This window comes from Budorcas taxicolor, chromosome 7 (assembly GCF_023091745.1).
Source record: "Budorcas taxicolor isolate Tak-1 chromosome 7, Takin1.1, whole genome shotgun sequence".
Lineage (NCBI taxonomy): Eukaryota > Metazoa > Chordata > Mammalia > Artiodactyla > Bovidae > Budorcas > Budorcas taxicolor.
Genome location: NC_068916.1, coordinates 41,249,053 through 41,268,733, shown reverse-complemented (window position 1 = coordinate 41,268,733; position 19,681 = coordinate 41,249,053). Strand labels below are relative to the sequence as shown.

The window sequence follows — 19,681 nt, the reverse complement described above, 5'->3', positions numbered from 1 at the left end:
AAGACACTCCTGTCAGGAGCAAGGAACCCAACAGCAACACAGCAGAGGAGACAAAGTCAGCCAGCTCAGCCAGAGAGATATCTGCACAGACCAACTTTAGCACAGGAGCACTGTCACAGAAGAAGTGATTAATTACATTTGGTCCACAAAAGGGCAGAGGGGCAGTTAATATTGATGAGACCAAAATTGACAAAAATGCACCTACATAAGATCCCAGAAGCAATGATATGCATGTTTGTTTGTTCATGATGATGGCATACCTCAGCGGGTGGCAGATGGCAACATATCAATCAAAGGACATAACAGCCAAGATGAAGAATTCTGTAGATCCCAAGAGAAAGTAGAAGAAAGACTGTGTAAGACATCCCACAAAGGATATTGCTTTGGTGAGGGAAAATGTGTTGGCTAACATCTTAGGCACTACCGTGGAGGTAATTGCTACCTCAAGGAAAGAAAGATTGGCTACAAAGAAATACATGGGTGAGTGCAGACGGTAGTCAACACACACCAAAAGGATAATCATGGTGTTGCCAATCAGAGATGTCATGTACATAAGCAGGAATGCAAAAAAGAGAAGAGTTTCTACTTCTTTCCCGTTCTGAAATCCTAGAAGAATGAACTCAGTGACCATGGTCTTATTTCTTTGATCCATAATTTCTCACTTCCACCTGGCATAATAAAAAAAGAAGTTTACGATTGGCCTTTGTATCTAAATCTTGGAAATAATCAACATATAGATTTTAACTATATTTTCTTTTTATGGAAGAAAAACAATAAAAACAAATCATTATTTTTCCAGTGTATAAACATCTCCTGTGATAAACTATGCCAGAGGTAAGAGTTCAAGTGTGAAATTCACTCATAATAGTTGAATTAGTTCCACAATAAGATTATGATAAATATCCTATTGAAAGACCTGTGAGTTTCCCCTCATTGTAGAGAATTTAGTGAATTTAGTTCTTCACAAGCATTGTGAACAGATGCATAGAGTGTCCTTTGGGATAAACCTATCACAGTGTCCTTAATCCATTCAGATGTAAAGCAATTCAGAGTGCTGGAAAAGTTGCAATGAAGTCTAGTTCTATATTATTATATATGTACAAAATGTCTTTTAAATCTGGCTTATCATTGAGAAGAAAAATGCTAAAATAAACAACTAAACATGATTACATAATACATTCATTACTTTTGACTTACAAGTTCCAGCCACTGTATTGTTAGACGGCCACTATAAAGTCAACTTTATGTAATTTCCATGTAGAATCACATCTTATAGCAAATGAGAAATTCACAGGTATTTAAAGAGTAAGGGAAAGGTTTAAATAAATGACTTGTCAATATTGCTTATATTTTTGTTAGAATTCAGAGAGACAGAGAAAATACTCAGCCAGGAGGGAGTAGAAAAATGAAACTTTTGAATTTTGAATATTCTTAACAGAAGTAGTGAAAGCATAATTTTGTATTCTTCATACTAGAAAACAAGGATCAAAAGCACAAAGAAAACAGGACACTTGTTGGAGAGAAGGTGATTTTGCTGGATGGCTATGCTGATATTTTGGATAAGCAAAAATAAAGATTTGGATCGGGGCTAATTTCAAATTCCAAATCATAAAACACATAAAATTTTATATTGATAGGTTATGAAAGGGCTATTTTTATATGTGGGAATTTTTGTTGCTACTTTTCAATATACGTGATGGATGAGCATGACAGAAGCGAACTAAAATTTACATAAGAGGATTAGAAATAAGACAATACCTTGTGTCTTTAAACCATTTTTTTCTGATCCTAAATGTTTATTAGCTTATTATTTTACTCACTTTTATTATTATCTATTTGCTGCATAATGAGGAAACAGCTAAATATATAATTCATGTATGTTATACTTTTTTGAGTAAGAGGAATAAGTTGGACCAAAATTAAAGTTAAAGCACTATGATTCTTAACAATGATCACTCTTAATACAATAACACAAATTCAGTATTTAAATAAATATGAACTAAATTTGCCAATATGTACAGTGGCTTGATATGAAACACAGCAACCAGTTTACTTTCCTATAATCTTGCAAAGAAAAAGAAATATTGATGGATTTGATGAATAAAGAAAAAGTAATTGTGGAGTATATTACTTGAAAGAAGCGTTCTTGTGGTCTCACAAATGGTTGGTTTGAATATGAACAATTGATGGGCATCTCAAAGGCTATAGTGATGCAGGACAGAAGCTAAAGATTCAGGTGGTGTTGTTGTTCAGTCACTAGGTCATGACTGACTCTTACAACCCCATGGACAGCAGCATGCCAGGCTTTCCTGTCCTTCACCATCTCCTGGAGTTTGCTCAAACTCAATTGGAAACAATAAAGATTTATTCAATCAATTCCAAAATTTTGCTTTAAGCTTGTCTAAACAAAAAGAAGAGATAGAACAGGAGGAAATGATAGTTTTGGGGAAAACAAAGAAAGAACCCAAAAGCAATGTGAGCAAAGAGTATCAATTTTAAAAGAATACGGTAAATTCTCACCTAACCTGGTGAAGCATACCTCAAAATTGTTACGAATGTTCAAGTGCATGGTTTCCAGGTATTCCTTCTCTGTAACTTCATGATTTTGTCTATGATTGGAATCATAGTTTACTTCCTTTTTCTGACAGCCTCAGAAAGTTAAGAAACAAAGTCTGGCGATTGCAACAATATTGATATGTGAATTTTTAAACACTTTGTTGGGGAGTGAATGATTCATAACTATGAAGTGCCAGTGTATAGCTGTAGATTATTAGAACTTGGAAAAGGAAGGGAAGTCTGAGTTCATTATTTCTGCCTCCCTAAGGGCAGGGTTTCTACTAGTACAATAGTCTCCAGAGAATAATTTATTAAAAAAAATCCAATTAAAAGAAAAGTAAAAATGCCCCCAAATTAGAAAAGTGAGAACTTACAAACACAATTTCTATAAGAAACACATTAAACCCAGCAAAACCATTACAGATGCTTTGCTCAAGACTCAGTCTTTTAACTACTGTATAATGTCATGTACAGGAATCAGGTCAGGAGAAGAATCTTGATATTTATCGTTATCAGTAGCATCAGCAGCATAATCACCAACTACATTTATTGAATGCTATGTCCTGGAAACTCTTCCAAAAATTGTACTTTTATCTTTCTTAACTTCATAAAAACTATATGACATAGACCATATTGTTACATTGACTTATGCTCTTTCACATAATTAATAAATAAAATGATATCAAATGTCAGTCAAATTTCACATAATTAATAAACAAAATTATATTAAAATATAAATTTTGTCTAATATTAAAATTATTAAAAAAGAATGGGCACATGGGCTTCAGTAGTTGTGGTGTGTGGGCTCAGTTGCCTCATGACATGTGAAATCTTCCTGGACCAGGTGGACCCCAGGTTCCTTGCTTTGGTAGGTGTATTCTTTACCCCTGGAACACCAGTTGAATGAACTCCCTATATACTGGCTTTAAGCAACTGAAGACCTTCACCACTCATCACACCTAAAGTTTCTAGAACCTCAGACACCTTTTCTGGTCTCTTATTCTACTTAGTGTTTGTTTCTAGAACTACAGATAGCTATAAACTGCAGTGGTATTTGCCTATATTTTCAGTGGCTTCCAAACTCTGCCACAGGGCCCAAGAGCACACTGAGGCTGCACATAAACCAGTTTCTTGGGCTGCCTCCAGACAAGGAAGACACTGAACATACAGTCCCCTATTTATTCCAATCCAGAAGAAGGAATCTTGATATACAAGGTTCCTCCCAGTTTCACTATTCTCCTTGGGTAGAGGAATATCGTAAATAAGCATGCAAATGCTCTGAATTTTCCTACCAATTTTGCTTGAATCCTTTCATGATTTTACATCATCGTCTGTGTTGTAGCTTCTCAACTGGCCTCTAGAGTTCTCAAATTTTCCCTAGCCCCTATATTATTTTTAACTTTCTGTCTTTGTGGGGGAAAGACATTTTTGGCCTTCCATTTTGCTAACATATCTCTATATATCAAGTTTAAATCAACCTTAATTTTTCTTTCGTCTTTCTTTCTTGTCTTCCATGGTATAATTTTGAGTTTCAACTGAGATAAGACAAATTACTGAATTGTCAAATTACACTTAGAAAGCCCAGAGATCTCATTTAGTACCTTTTTTAAAATGTATAATTTCAAACACAAAAATATCTGAGTTTTTTTGACCTCTAAGTCTCCTGGTGAACTCTAAGCTTTTGAATGAAGTTTTTCAGAGAAGTACTAGTATAATTCCAAACACAAAAATATCTGAGTTTTTTTGACCTCTAAGTCTCCTGGTGAACTCTAAGCTCTTGAATGAAGTTTTTCAGAGAAGTACTAGTATAATTTCAAACACAAAAATATCTGAGTTTTTTTGACCTCTAAGTCTCCTGGTGAACTCTAAGCTTTTGAATGAAGTTTTTTCAGAGAAGTACTATATATATCAAGGCATCCTTCCAACTCAATTTAATATATGATACTTCTGTATAATATGTGCAATCACAGCACATGTATTGAATACAAAGACTTGGTTAAAGAAACATGCCCTATATAAACATATCATTTTTAATTTGCATGACATTTACCAGGAAGTCCTAGTCAATAAATACATAAAGTGTTATATGCTATAAGGAATCCTAGACAGCCCGATACATCCTGCCAAATGTATTATATAAATAAAGACTTCCCTGCTAACAATTTTTTTCTCACCCAAAAGGTGTACTATACACTTAATAGCTGCAACATTAAGGGAGGTTCTATTCATATCTATTACAGTTTTATTGTGAATAGATTTTTACTTTTAGTATTTTCATATATTTATTTAGTTGATCTTAGGATTTCTTTCATTTATTCATGTAAATAATAAACTGATTGATTTTTTAAGACAAATAAACTTTCATTCCTTGAATATGTATCAATAATGTACAATATATTAGCCTTTTAATAGAGAACATAATTATGTTTGCTTATATTTTGAACTCTTGTGTCTATATTTATGAAGAATATTGTTCTTTGGCTGTTGATTTTGTCACGTTCTTCTCAGTTATCAGTTTAGTTCAGTCACTCAGTCCTGTCTGACTGTTTGTGACCCCATGCACTGCAACAAGCCAGGCTTCCCTATCCATTATCAACACCCGGAGCTTGCTCAAACTCATGTCCATCAAGTCGGTGATGCCATTCAACCATCTCATCCTCTGTCATCCCCTTCTTCTCCTGCCTTCTCAGTTAAATTATACTTTATTATTATAGTAATACTATAATTTCATAATTTTATAATAATTGCAATACTATTATAGGTCTTTTTGAGCTCATAAATGGGTGGCTAGAATTCTTTTACCTTTATTTCCTGAAATAATTTGTGTAAGGGAAATAAACCTTAATAATATTCACAAAATTTCACTTATGAAGTCATGTGGATATATAAATTCTTCTGCAGATGTTTTACAGGTCAAAGTAATGTTTTCTATTGTATCATTATTATGACTTTTTGGCAAAAAAATATGTCAATTTTCCAGTTGATGCTAGTGGTAAAGAACCTGTCTGTCAATGCAGGAGACATAAGAGACGTGGGTTTGAGTCCTTGGTCAGGAAGATCCCTTGGAGGAGAGCATGGCAATCCACTCCAGGATTCTTGCAAAAAGTCAGACACAACTAAGAGACTTAGCACATGGCACATGTTAATTTCATCAAAGTTATCATTAAAATGACATAAAGTTTATGCTGTATCATGCTTCCTTTTCAATATTTGTGGCATTTGTAGTGATGCTGCATCTAGCTTTAAAAACCCTCGTGTATTCACTCACTTTAACATTTCATTGATGTTTTTTTAATTTTCAACATTAAAATACAAATTTTGTTTACTTTTTGTTTTTCCATATATATTTTTATTTTTCTACCAAAAGAAGTGACTGAAAATAGCACATTTTTAAACTTAAATTTCTGGTAGTTAATAATCTTACGTGTATTTTACTGGACTTAAATCAATCTGCTAACATGGGTATAAAAACTCCAAGGGATAATCCATTTTATTCTTTTTTTTTAAGCTTCTAAAGAATTTTTCAGTTTGTTGATCATGCGTGCATGTGTGCTGACTCTTGATCATACCCACTTTCTAACTCAAACCCTACATTGACTAGTCAATTCATTTGCACCTAACCACCTCTCTGGGGGAGGGGCCACAAGCCACAAAGTGCAAGCAACTCTAGAACATGGAGAAAGTGAAGAAATGAATTCTCCCTGTGGCCTGCAGAAAGAAGACAGCCTGGCTGACACCTTGATGTTTAGGACTTCTGACCTGCAGAACAGTTTAAGGAAAAGAAACCTGCAGCAAAATTTGAAATGATGGACAACTTGACCTTAAAAAGATCTTGTGGTGATTTGAGATCCTGATGGCTCTCCAAAGGGTGAGGAGCCCTTTGAGAGCACAGTTTCCTTTGGTTGGTAGCAGAAGACTAAAGCAAAAAGTTTCAAGCATGAGAAGAATTTAATGAGATATCCTTAAGATGACAGAGTATAAGGACGTGTGTTCATCTTCTCCTGCAAGAACTACAAAATTAAAACTAACTGCTGAACAATGGTTGACAGGAGAATGTTGGATCACACCAAAAAAAGATAACCCCACATCCAAGGGCAAATGAGAAGTCCCAGAAAGATGGTAGGAGGGGTGAAATCATGTTTAGAATCAAACCCCATACCCTGGAGAGACACTCCAGGGCTCAAACCTTGTGCACACCAGGACCCAGAGACCCCACAGAGACTGAGCCAGAGCTGTGTGTCTGAGTGTCTCCTAAAGAGGTTCAGGTCAAGAGTGGCCTGCCTCAGGGACAGGGGCTCTGAGTGTACCAGACCTGGGTATGGCATAAACACTCTTGGAGGAGGTCACCATTAAACCCAACATAGAGCCATCATAACTTACATAGGAAAGAAGCAGTGATCCCATAAAACACTAACCCAGACTTGTCTATGAGTGTCCAGGAGTCTCCAATGGAAGCATGGGTCAGGGGCACTTACTGCAGCAGTGCATGCATGGGACCTTTAGAAGAATTAAAGAGCCTCTTGATGAAAGTGAAAGAGGATAGTGAAAAAGTTGGCTTAAAACTCAACATTTAGAAAACTCAGCATCCAGATCATGGCATGTGGTTCCATCACTTCATGGCAAATAGATGGGGAGACAATGGAAACAATGAGAGATTTTATTTTAGGGGGCTCCAAAATCAGTGCAGACGATTACTGCAGCCATGAAATTAAAAGATGCTTGCTCCTTGGAAGAAAAGCGATGACCAACCTAGATAGCATACTAAAAAGCAGAGACATAATTACTTTGCCAACAAAGGTCCATCTAGTCAAAACTATGGTTTTTCCAGCAGTCATGTATGGATGTGAGAGTTGGACTATAAAGAAAACAGAGAGCCAAAGAATTGATGCTTTTGACTGTGGTGTTGGAGAAGACTCTTAAGAGTCCCTTAGACTGCAAGGAAATACAATCAGTACTGTAGCCTGAAGAATTCCTTGGACTGTGTAGTACATGGTTTCACAAAGAATTGGAAGTGGTAAAACAGAAGATGGCAAGAGTGAACACTGACATTTTAGGAATCAGTGAACCAAAATGGACAGGAATGGGTGAATTTCCCTCAGATGACCATTATATCTACTACCGTGTGCAAGAATCCCTTAGAAGAAATGGAGTAGCGATCATAGTCAACAAAAGAGTCCAAAAGGCAGTACTTGGATGCAATCTCAAAAACAACAGAATGATCTCTTCATTTCAAAGGCAAACCATTCAATATCACAGTAATCCAAGTCTATGCCCCAACCAGTAATGCTGAAGAAGCTGAACTTGAACGGTTCTATGAAGACCTACAAGACTTTCTAGAACTAACACCCCAAAAATATGTCCTTCTCATTATAGGGGAATGGAATGCAAAAGCAGGAAGTTAAGAAATACCTGGAGTAACAGGCAAATTTGGCCTTGGAGTGCAGAATGAAGCAGGGCAAAACCTAATAGAGTTTTGCCAAGAGAAGCACTGGTCATATCAAACACCCTCTTCCAACAACACAAGAGAAGACTTTACACATGGACATCACCAGATGGTCAATACAGAAATCAGACTGATTATATTCTTTACAGCCAAAGATGGAGAAGCTGTATACAGTCAGCAAATGGGCTCAGATCATGAACTCCTTATTGCCAAATTCAGACTTAAATTGAAGAAAGTATGGAAAAATCACTAGACCATTTGGATATGACCTAAATAAAATCCTTTATGATTATACAGTGAAAGTGACAAATAGATTCAAGGGATTAGATCTGAGAGAGAGAATGCCTTAAGAACTATGGATGGAAGTTCATGACATTGTACAGAGGCAGTGATCAAGACCATCCTCAAAAAATGAAATGCAAAAAGGCAAGATGATTGTCTGAGGAGGCCTTACAAATAGCTGTGAAAATGCCAGTCAGAATGGCTGTGATCCAAAAGTCTACAAGCAATAAATGCTGGAGAGAGTGTGGAGAAAAGGGAACCCTCTTACACGGTTGGTGGGAATGCAAACTAGTACAGCCACTATGGAGAACAGTGTGGAGACTCCTTAAAAAACTGGAAATAGAACTGCCTTATGATCCAGCAATCCCACTGCTGGGCATACACACTGAGGAAACCAGAATTGAAAGAGACATGTGTACCCCAATGTTCATCGCAGCACTGTTTATAATAGCCAGGACATGGAAGCAACTAGATGTCCATCAGCAGATGAAAGGATAAGAAAGCTGTGGTACATATATACAATGGAGTATTACTCAGCCATTAAAAAGAATACATTTGAATCAGTTCTAATGAGGTGGATGAAACTGGAGCCTATTATTCAGAGTGAAGTAAGCCAGGAAGAAAAACACCAATACAGTATACTAACGCATATATATGGAATTTAGAAAGATGTATACTATCATGTAAGAATTAAAGATTTTAAAATAAATAAATAAATAAATAAATAAAATACAAAAAAATAAAAAAATAAAATGTATGTTAAAAAAAAAAAAGATGGTAATGATAACTCTGTATGCGAGAGAGCAAAAGAGACACAGATGTATAGAACAGTCTTTCGGACTCTGTGGGAGAGGGAGAGGGTGGGATGACTTGGGAGAATGGCATTGAAACATGTATACTATCATGTAAGAAATGAATCACCAGTCTAGATTTGATGCATGATACTGGATGCTTGGGGCTGGTGAACTGAGATGACCCAGAGGGATGGTATGGGGAGGGAGAAGGGAGGGGGGTTCAGGATGGGGAACACGTGTACACCTGTGGCAGATTCATGTTGATGTATGGCAAAACCAATACAATACTGTAAAGTAATTAACCTCCAATTAAAATACATAAATTTATATTTTAAAAAAAGCTGTGAAAAGAAGAAAAGCTAAAGGCAAAGGAAAAAAAGGAAAGATATATCCATTTGAATGCAGAGTTTCAAAGAATAGTAAGGAGAGATAGGAAAGCCTTCCTTAGTGATCAATGCAAAAAACAAAAAAAGGAGGAAAACAATAAAGTAGAAAAGACTAGAGATCTCTTCGAGAAAATTAGAGATACCAAGGGAATATTTCATGAAAAGATGGGCCCAATAAAGGACAGAAATGGTATGGACCTAAAAGAAGCAGAAGATATTAACAAGAGGTGGCAAGAATGCAGAGAAGAACTATACAAAAGAGATCTTCATGAACCAGATAACCATGATGGTGTGATCATTCGTCTAGAGCCAGACTTCCTGAATGTGAAGACAAATGGGCCTTAGGAAGTATCACAACAAACACAGCTAGTGGAGGTGATGGAATTCCAGTGGAGCTATTTCAAATCCTAAAAGATGATGCTGTCAAACTGCTGCACTCAATATGCCAGCATATTTAGAAAACTCATTAGTGGCCACAGACTGGAAAAGGTCAGTTTCCATTCCAATCCCAAAGAAAGGCAAGGCCAACGTATGCTCACACTACTGCACAACTGTACTAATCTCACATGCTAGCAAAGTAATGATCAAAATTCTATAAACTAGACTTCAACAGTGCTTGAACTGAAAAATTCCAGGTGTTCAAGCTGGATTTAGAAAAGACAGAGGAACCAGAGATTAAATTGCCAAAGTCTGATGGATCATAGAAAAAGCAAGAGAGTTTCAGAAAAATATCTCTTTCTGCTTTATTGACTATGCCAAATCCTTTGACTATGTGGATCACAACAAACTGGAAAATTCTGAAGGAGATGGGAATACCAGGTGGGAATACCACCTGACCTGCCTCCTGAGAAATCTGTATGCAGGTCAAAAAGCAACAGATAGAAATGAACATGGAACAACAGACTGGTTCCAAATCAGGAAAGGAGTATGTCAAGGCTGTATATTGTCACCCTGCTTATTTAACTTATATGCAGAGTACTCATGAGAAATGCTGAGCTGAATGAAGCATAAGCTGGAATCAAGATTGCCAGGAGAACTATCAATAACCTCAGATATGCAGATGACACCACCCTTATGGCAGAAAGAAAGAAAAACTAAAGAGCCTCTTGATGAAAGTGAAAGAGAATAGTGAAAAAGTTGGCTGAAAGCTCAACATTCAGAAAACTAAGATTATGGTATCTGGTCCCACCACTTTATGCCAAATAGATGGGGAAACAACAGAAACAGTGGCTGACTTTATTTTGGGGGGGCTCCAAAATCACTGCAGGTGGTGACTGCAGCCATGAAATTAAAAGATGCTTTTTCCTTGGAATAGCCAAGTTATGATCAACCTAAAGAACATATTAAATAGCAGAGACTTTGCCAACAAAGTTCCATCTAGTCCAAGCTATGGTTTTTCCAGCAGTCATGTATGGATGTGAGAGTTGGACTATAAAGAAAACTGAACACCAAAGAATTGATGCTTTTGAACTGTGGTGTTGGAGAAGACTCTTGGGAGTCCCTTGGACAGCAAGGAGATCCAACCCGTTCATCCTGAAGGAAATCAGTCCTGAATATACATTGGAAGGCCTAATGCTGAAGCTGATACTCCAATACTTTGGCCACCTGATTGGAAGAACTGACTCATTGGAAAAGACCCTTATTCTGGGAAAGATTGAAGGCAGGAGGAAAAAGAGATGACAGAAGATGAGATGTTTGGATGGCATCACTGACTCAATGGGCACGAGATTGAGTAAGCTCTGGGAGTTGGTGATGGACAGGGAAGCCTGGCGTGCTACACTCCATGGGGTTGCAAAGAGTTGGACACTACTGACAGACTGAACTGAACTGAATGAATGGGAGTATTATTTCAACTATTTTTGGAAAGGGGTGGAGATTTCAGGATTTGGGCCACCTCCGTCTCCTTGGTCTTTTAACAGTGCTGTGGAACTGTCATGGCACCTCTGGGTGTGTCATTTCATTTGTTGATTGAGGACTAAGGTCTAGTCTTGTCTGCCATCTTGGTCTCAGTTTTTATTGTGTCCTTGGGGTATGTCATTCTTTCAAAAGTTGTGCTGTGCCCCTTTCCCTCCTGTTACAGCCTGATGGGAGTTCTCTTGTACGTTATTTGTTATTTTTCCCTTGTTACTTTTAATATTTTATCTTTGTCTTTAACTTTTTTTAGTTTGATTACTATGTGTCTTGGTGTGTTCCCCCTTGGGTTTATCCTGCTTTGGACTCTCTGTGCTTCCTGGACTTGGTTGATTATTTCATTTCCCATATTAATGAAGTTTTCAGTTATTATCTCTTCAAACATTTTCTCAGGTCCTTTCTCTCTCTTCTCCTTCTGGGACTCCTATAGTGTGAATGTTAGTGTGCCTACTGTTGTCTCATAGGTCTCTTAGGCTGTCTTCATTTCTTTTCATTCCTTTTACTCTATTCTATTTTATCATGTCCCCAGGCTTGGAAGCCTGTCATTGGCATTCAGATCCTATCCAACAGTGGGAGAACTTCTTTGGTGTTATTGTTCTCCAGTTTGTGGGTTACCCACCTGGTTGGTATGAGATTTGATTTTACTGTGATTGCAGCTCTCCTACCATCTTGCTGCAGCTTCTTCTTTGTCTTTGGATATGGGGCATCTTTTATTGGTGTGTTCCAGCATCCTTCTGTAGATGGTTGTTCAACAGCTAGTTGCAATTTTGGTGTTCCCACAGGAGATGAGCACATGTCCTTCTACTCTGACATCTTGAATCAGACGTCATTACAATCTATTCTAAGTTGATAACAACTTAACTTTAAGCTCAGCATATTTACTGCCTTCTAAAATTCATGTCAATGTATGGCAAAACCAATACAGTATTGTAAAGTAAAATAAAGTAAAAATAAAAATTAAAAAATATAATAAAATAAAATATTTTATTTTTTTGTATTATCATTCATATTTCTCTATTGTGCCCTTATTAATTACTGTAGCTACAACTTTATTTAATACTTTTGTCTTTTAATATTTATACTACAGCTAATAATGATTTTATGTAACCATTACAGTATTATGCAGAATGTGTTTATATGTTTATATTTATCTTTAAATTTATACAGTCACATGTTCTCATATTACTAACTAGTTTCCTTTTATTTCAACTTGAAAACTCTGTTTTGCATTTCTTGTATGGCAGCTTAGTAGTGATGACATTATTAAAAATATTTAACTTATTTGCTAATCTTTTATAAAAAAAAGTCACATTTTTCAGTATTTGGATTGAAATTTACTTAGGTATCACAAAAATGAATGTTTGCATACACTTTTGTCTCAAGGAATTTGTATACAAGAAAGTCTATCACAAATGAACACTAATTAAATTCCAGCTAACTTATTATGCTCTTTTTACCAAAGTATAAGTAAACTAATGTTTAGTTGGTTAAGTCACTTTCTGTGTGCTACATTGCATGTACAAATTGAAGGCTTTGACTCTATGATATTGATTGATTGGTTTCACTCAACAGAATCAAGTATTTGCTAGTATTAAGAGAAAATATGACCGATATCTCACCATTATAAATGCAAATATGGCTTTTTTATTTCAAGAAACTAATAAAAATATATTTGTGCTGCAGGGCTTGCCAAGTGGTGCTAGTGGTAAAGAACCCAACTGCCCATGCAGCAGAGGTAAGAGACATGAGTTTGTTCTCTGGTCCAGGAAGCTCCCCTGGAGGAGGGAACGGCTATCCACTCCAGTATTCTTGCCTGGAGAATATCATGGACAGAGGAGCCTGATGGGCTAAGGTCTATAGGATCTCAAGGAGTCGGACACAACTGAAGTGACTTAGCACATACGTGCTCTCTATGAGTGACATTACCAATACCTGGGAACATGCTAATTACATATATTCTTTTCTGTATCAGCTCAGTGGGTGATAGGATAAGTATGTTCCTTAAATACCTTCTTACTAATTATGGGGACTCTTGATTACATGCCAGTATTTGAATTTTAGCTCACTAAGCTCTTCATTCCATGGAATTCTCCAGGCAAGAGTGCTGAACTGGGTAGCTTTTCTCTTCTCCAGAGGATCTTCCAGGCCCAGGGAAGGGATCCAGGTCTCCTACATTGCAGGCAGAGTCTTTACTGTCTGAGCCACAAGGGAAGCCTTTGAAATTACTTATTGGTAAGGAAAAGTCAGTTGTTGTACTTAATTTCTTCATATCAGATAGTGCCAAGATTTGTCTCATAATTGAAAGGGACAGATAAGCCAATTTCAACAAAAGTGGCAGCCTCTCTGTTTGCAATATTTCTAATTTTAAGCCACTGGGACATGGGCAGCAGATATAAAATCATCACCATTCTTAATCTCTTGGTTGGTTGGTTGGTTCAGTTGCTCACTCACCAACAAATATGTTTGCTCACAGGAAGTATAGTGCCTCTTGGAGAGGAAAAGAGCTTTTTCATATTTGAAAGTCAAAGTTAGTGTTGTCCATTTGGATGGATCATCAGTAATAATTTGAACAGTGACAATGACATGAAGCCTGCTGTATTCTTTCATCTTCTATAGAACAGATACTTTAGTGAGTTTTATTTTCTTTCATTCTGACTGCTGATTATAATTTCAGTCAGAATATGAGAAGCCTGCAAAAAAAGTCTTATTTAAATTCTGTAGTTAGAAAGTTTCTTCTGTAATAATACTTAATTTAATATCTCTAAAGCATGAGTTGTTAAGTATAGGCCACAGAGAAGTTTTCAGTATCTCTCTATCTAAAATGAGCTCATATACATAAGACATATTAGTCTTTGTAATTCTTTGTTTACATAACTTCTTTGTAATGCACAACAGCACTCTGATTCATTGTAATGAATGAAAAATCAGTTGAAAATATTAGGTAAATTAACCACAATAAAAAAAATAGCAAAGAAAATAAGTAAAATGCTGAAGTGAGAGATCAAATAGTTACATATAATTTGTCAATGTGTTACCACTAAAATGTACTGGATATTACTGGAGGAAGCAAATAATTACTATAGTAATTATCAATTAGCTTTGTTTAGTTTTGATTTATGTAAAGTATTGCTTTGAATTATATGATACAGATACGGAGGTTAGATTTTTTTAAAGTATTTTGGAATTCTATGCATTTGAGCCTCTAAAATGTAAGCTCAACTATAGTTCAACTATGTCTTTCCACTTTGTTAAATCTGATAACACTTAAATGAATATAATTTGGAAATGATTAATTTTAGGTAATTTTTTCTAATAAAGTATAAGAGGAAATACATTGCATTCCAAATATCCCATCATAGATATTTTATGTTCACTTAATTTTTATTTATCTACATTATTCAAAGTATGAAAACAGGAGATCTATCTATCTATCTTAGAGACAGGTTGACAGATAGTAGGAGAGATGTTAGGTGACATTAAGGGAAAATATAATAACACTAGCCAATCTGGGAAATAAAATATATATACACACATATATATATATATATATATATATATATATATATATATATATATATAATGTAATCACAAAACACACAAAAGTATATTTTAATAAAAATCATGCACTGAAGAAAGGATACACACATATCAGAGTTGTCAATTAATTTCAGCATTTTACACTAAATTTGTTCACTCAACTTTTTTAAATAACTCTATTTTCTTATCTATTTTACTCAGTTTTATTAATTGAATTCTTGAATGGATATGGGTAAAAAATAATTATTGATCATTGAGTGAGAAAGACAGGCCAGAGATAATAGTTTCATTTATGGCATTAAAAATTAAACCAGAAATATGTTGAGGTAAGACTATTAATAAATAGACAGATGATAGAGAGATAAACTTATAAATATGTGCTTCTAAATATATGTACTCATGTATATTTATATCTATGCCTATGTCTATAGCTTTGCTTTCATTTATCTATATCTTCCCTACCAAGGGATAGACAGATTTTAAATCAAGTAGAGAAGAAAACAGAATTTACATTTTAATATGGAGTTATACTTAGGCAAAACATTGGAAAGAGCTCATGACATCTAGGAAGCATACACATTAGGGGTGAGAAAAATGACATTGGGAATTAAAATATAGAGAAAGGAAATGTAGTTTTGTAGACAGAAATTTAGTTTTTCTTATATTTCCATGTTTGTAGTAATATATTGAAGTATGACCTAGTAAACATATGTGTGAGTTTATATTTGTTTCTAACTTTCTATCATTTATCTAGGCAGATGAATTTTAAAAATAAATGAATTGAATTTAAAAAGGTGAAAACTGGGTAACCAAAATGATATGAGAATGTCAAGGGAGAATGTACAGAAACCCAAAAGGCCCAAAGAAAAAATTCTGGAATATGACATTTAATCCATTATTCAATAATCTAAAATCTTAGAAGATATAAGAAAAGATTAGAGTTGTATGCATGCTCAGTTAGTTCAGACTGTAGCCCACCAGGCTCCTCTGCCAATGGAATTTTCTAGGCAAGAATGCTGGAGTGGGGTATGCCATTTCCTTACTCCAGGGTTTCTTCCCAAACCAGGGATTAAACCTGCATCTCTTGCATCTTCTGCATTTGTAGGCAGATAGATTCTTTACCATTAGTACCACCTGAGAAGCCTGGAGTTGTGTAGAAAGGAAGCAAATTTAACACAGAGAGAAGAATTTCTATTATGTTATTAATTTATTTTTAAGACAAAAATTGGAGCAAATAATTATGTCAAACAATCAATTAATTGAAAGACAAAAAAAAAACAAGACAAATAGATATAAGATGTGACATAGCATCATTGTATATTCCATATCTTTCTCTTACTTTAATTCATATGTAAATTAGGATTCTACTATGCTCTTGATAAAAGTGAAAGAGGAAAGTGAAAAAGTTGGCTTAAAGCTCAACATTCAGAAAACGAAGATCATGGCATCCAATTCCATCACTTCATGGGAAATAGACGGCGAAACAGTGGAAACAGTGTCAGATTTTATTTTGGGGGGCTCCAAAATCACTGCAGATGGTGAGTGCAGCCATGAAATTAAAAGATGCTTACTCCTTGAAAGAAAAGTTATGACCAACCTAGATAGCATATTGAAAAGCAGAGACATTACTTTGCCGACTAAGGTCCGTCTAGTCAAGGCTATGGTTTTTCCATTGGTCATGTATGGATGTGAGAGTTGGACTGTGAAGAAGGCTGAGTGACAAAGAATTGATGCTTTTGAACTGTGGTGTTGGAGAAGACTCTTGAGAGTCCCTTGGACTGCACGGAGATCCAATCAGTCCATTCTGAAGAAGATCAGCCCTGGGTGTTCTTTGGAAGGAATGATGCTAAAGCTGAAACTCCAGTACTTTGGCCACCTCATGAGAAGGACTGACTCATTGGAAAAGACTCTGATTCTGGGAGGGAATGGGGGCAGGAGGAGAAGGGGATGAGACAGAGGACAGAGGACAGGAGACAGAGGATGAGATGGCTGGATGGCATTGCTGATTCAATGGATGTGAGTCTGAGTGAACTCTGGGAGTTGGTGATGGACAGGGAGGCCTGGCGTGCTGCGATTCATGGGGTCACAAAGAGTTGGACAGGACTGAGTGACTGAACTGAACTGAACTGATGCTGAGAATCTGAAACAATTTGTTATATAGTTGCATAGCATTATAACAGTTTGTAGACACAGGAAGAGAAACTGAAAAAAATGTCATAAAGTACATAGAAAGTATATGATTAATATATAGGCTTATATTGATGGAGAAGATATACCATTGAAATTATTTTTTACTTCTGTCTCTTTCACACATGCACTCAACACATTAATTAAAAAGATGATCATTAAATAAGAACATTTATTAGAGTTGTTGTTTTTCAGGTATGCTGCTGCTACTGCTGCTGCTAAGTCACTTCAGTCGTGTCTGACTCCGTGTGACCCCATAGACGGCAGCCCACCAGGCTCCCCCGTCCCTGCGATTCTCCAGGCAAGAACACTGGAGTGGGTTGACATTTCATTCTCCAATGCATGAAAGTGAAAAGTGAAAGTGAAGTCGCTCAGTTGTGTCCGACCCTCAGCGACCCCATGCTGAGGTAATATTAATTATATTTAGGATTTACGACCTTTACTCAAACTTTTTTCTTTTTTTATTAATGCAGAATATTTCATCAAGAATGAACAATATCTCCACGGTATCCAAATTTCTTATCTTTCGTTTTTCTGGCCCATGGATTTTTCAGTTCTTACAAGCTGGGTTTTTCATAGTAATTTACCTGGCAGCTCTAATGGGGAATGACCTCATTTTTACTATAGCATCCTTCAGTTCAGTTCAGTTCTTGGTCATGTCTGACTCTTTGCGACCCCATGGACTGCAGCACATCAAGTTTCCCTGTCCATCACCAACTGCTGGAGCTTACTCAAACTCACGTCCATTGAGTCAGTGATGGCATCCAACCATCTCATCCTCTGTTATCCCCTTCTCCTGCCTTCAATCTTTCCCAGAATCAGGATCTTTTCAAATGAGTCAGTTCTTCACATCAGGTGGCTAAAGTATTGGAGTTTCAGCATCAGTCCTTTCAATGAATATTCAGGACTGATTTCCTTTAGGATGGACTAGTTGGATATATTTGCTGTCCAAGGGACTCTCAAGAGTATTCTCCAACACCATAGTTCAATAACATCCTTAGACCCATGCCTCCACACATCCACGTACTTCTTAAAAAATTTGACCCTGTTTGACATTTACCTCACTTCAGTTGTTGTGCTCAAAACTGTTGTCAACTTTTTGACCCGCAGGAATTCCATCACCTTTCTTAATTGTGTCACCCAGGTGTTTCTGGTGCCTTTTTCAGCAGTGGCAGAATGATTTCTCCTCACAGGCATGTCCATTGACTGCTATGTTGCCATTTGCCATCCCCTGCACTATGAAGTCATTATAAACAGAGGCACATGTGTCCAGATGGTGGTTCTATCCTGGTTCAGTGGTGGCTTGCTATCTGTTATGCACACAGCAGAAACATTTTCTTTATCTTACTGTGGGCTCAACAAGATCCAACAATTCTGTGATATTCCCCAGTTGTTAGCTATTATTTGCTTGAAGAATATAACTGCAGAAATCGTGCTGATATTTGTTAATGCAGTCCTGGATTTCTGTTGCTTTATGTGCATCATAATGTCATACTCTACATCTTCTCTACTGTCAGAATGATTCCGTCTACAGATGGGAAGTCAAAGCCTATTCTACTTGCCTCCCACACTTGGCAGTTAGTGCACTTTTTCTCTCAACTGCATTTATTGCATACTTGAAACCTACTTTAGGGTCTACATCATTCACTGATCTCATTTTATCTTCTTCTATATTTTACTGTCCCTTCCTTAATCCCATCATATACAGCCTAAGAAACAAAGCCATGAAGACAGGTTTAGATAACTCGCTCACTAGAAAGCTCTGACAAAGGAGAATATCCTTATCTTTCTCCAAGAATAGAGGCAGTTTTCTTCTTAATATTTATATAAGTACAGGATGGATCTTGCTGATTTCTTGTGTTCATCTCCAGGATTACCTAGACCCATGGGAACTTCCCTGGTGGCTCAGGTGGTAAAGTGTCTGTCTACAATGCGGTAGACCTGGGTTCGAGCCCTGGGTTGGGAAGATCCCCTGGAGAAGGAAATGGCAATCCAGTCCAGGACTATTGCCTGGAAAATCCCATGGACAGAGGAGCCTGGTAGGCTACAGACCATGGGATCACAAAGAGTCAGACACGACTGAATGACTTCACGTGACATGGTGATGATGCTTGGTCAATCTGCAATAAACCATAAAATCTAGTATGAATGAAGCTGCACTTAGGTCTGACAGTTCCAGTTTTGGAGAATTGCTAGAGAAAATGTGTATTCAGGGTTCATAACTAGTTACCATTAGGCCAATTTAATTTCTGTTTATTGAGTCAGCTCACACATCCTGGTTTTGGATTCTTAACTAGAGAGCAGCTTCCTCCTTGAGTAAACCTGGATTCTTAGGTGTCTTGCTTTGTATTATGGAGAGGAAGTACATCCTCTCTGGAGAGTGTGACTGAGAATGGCCCCTGGAACCTGAGCCAGGGTGTTCTGAATCTCCTTAATACTGCATTACACTTTCTTGTTCCTGTTGCACTGTACCATTTACAGTAACAAACCTTTTCTGAGTATACATTGTTACATTATTGTCAGTCTTTTATATAATGTAAATCTATATGAATGGAACATAGCTAAATAAAACACTTGCTTCTGTC

At 36.5% G+C, this 19,681-nt stretch overlaps 1 pseudogene; it reads left to right on the top strand.

Annotated features, from left to right (window-relative positions):
- Positions 1-825: 825 nt before the first annotated feature.
- On the top strand, positions 826-18,862 carry LOC128050990 (olfactory receptor 14A16-like; annotated as a pseudogene).
- Positions 18,863-19,681: the final 819 nt, after the last annotated feature.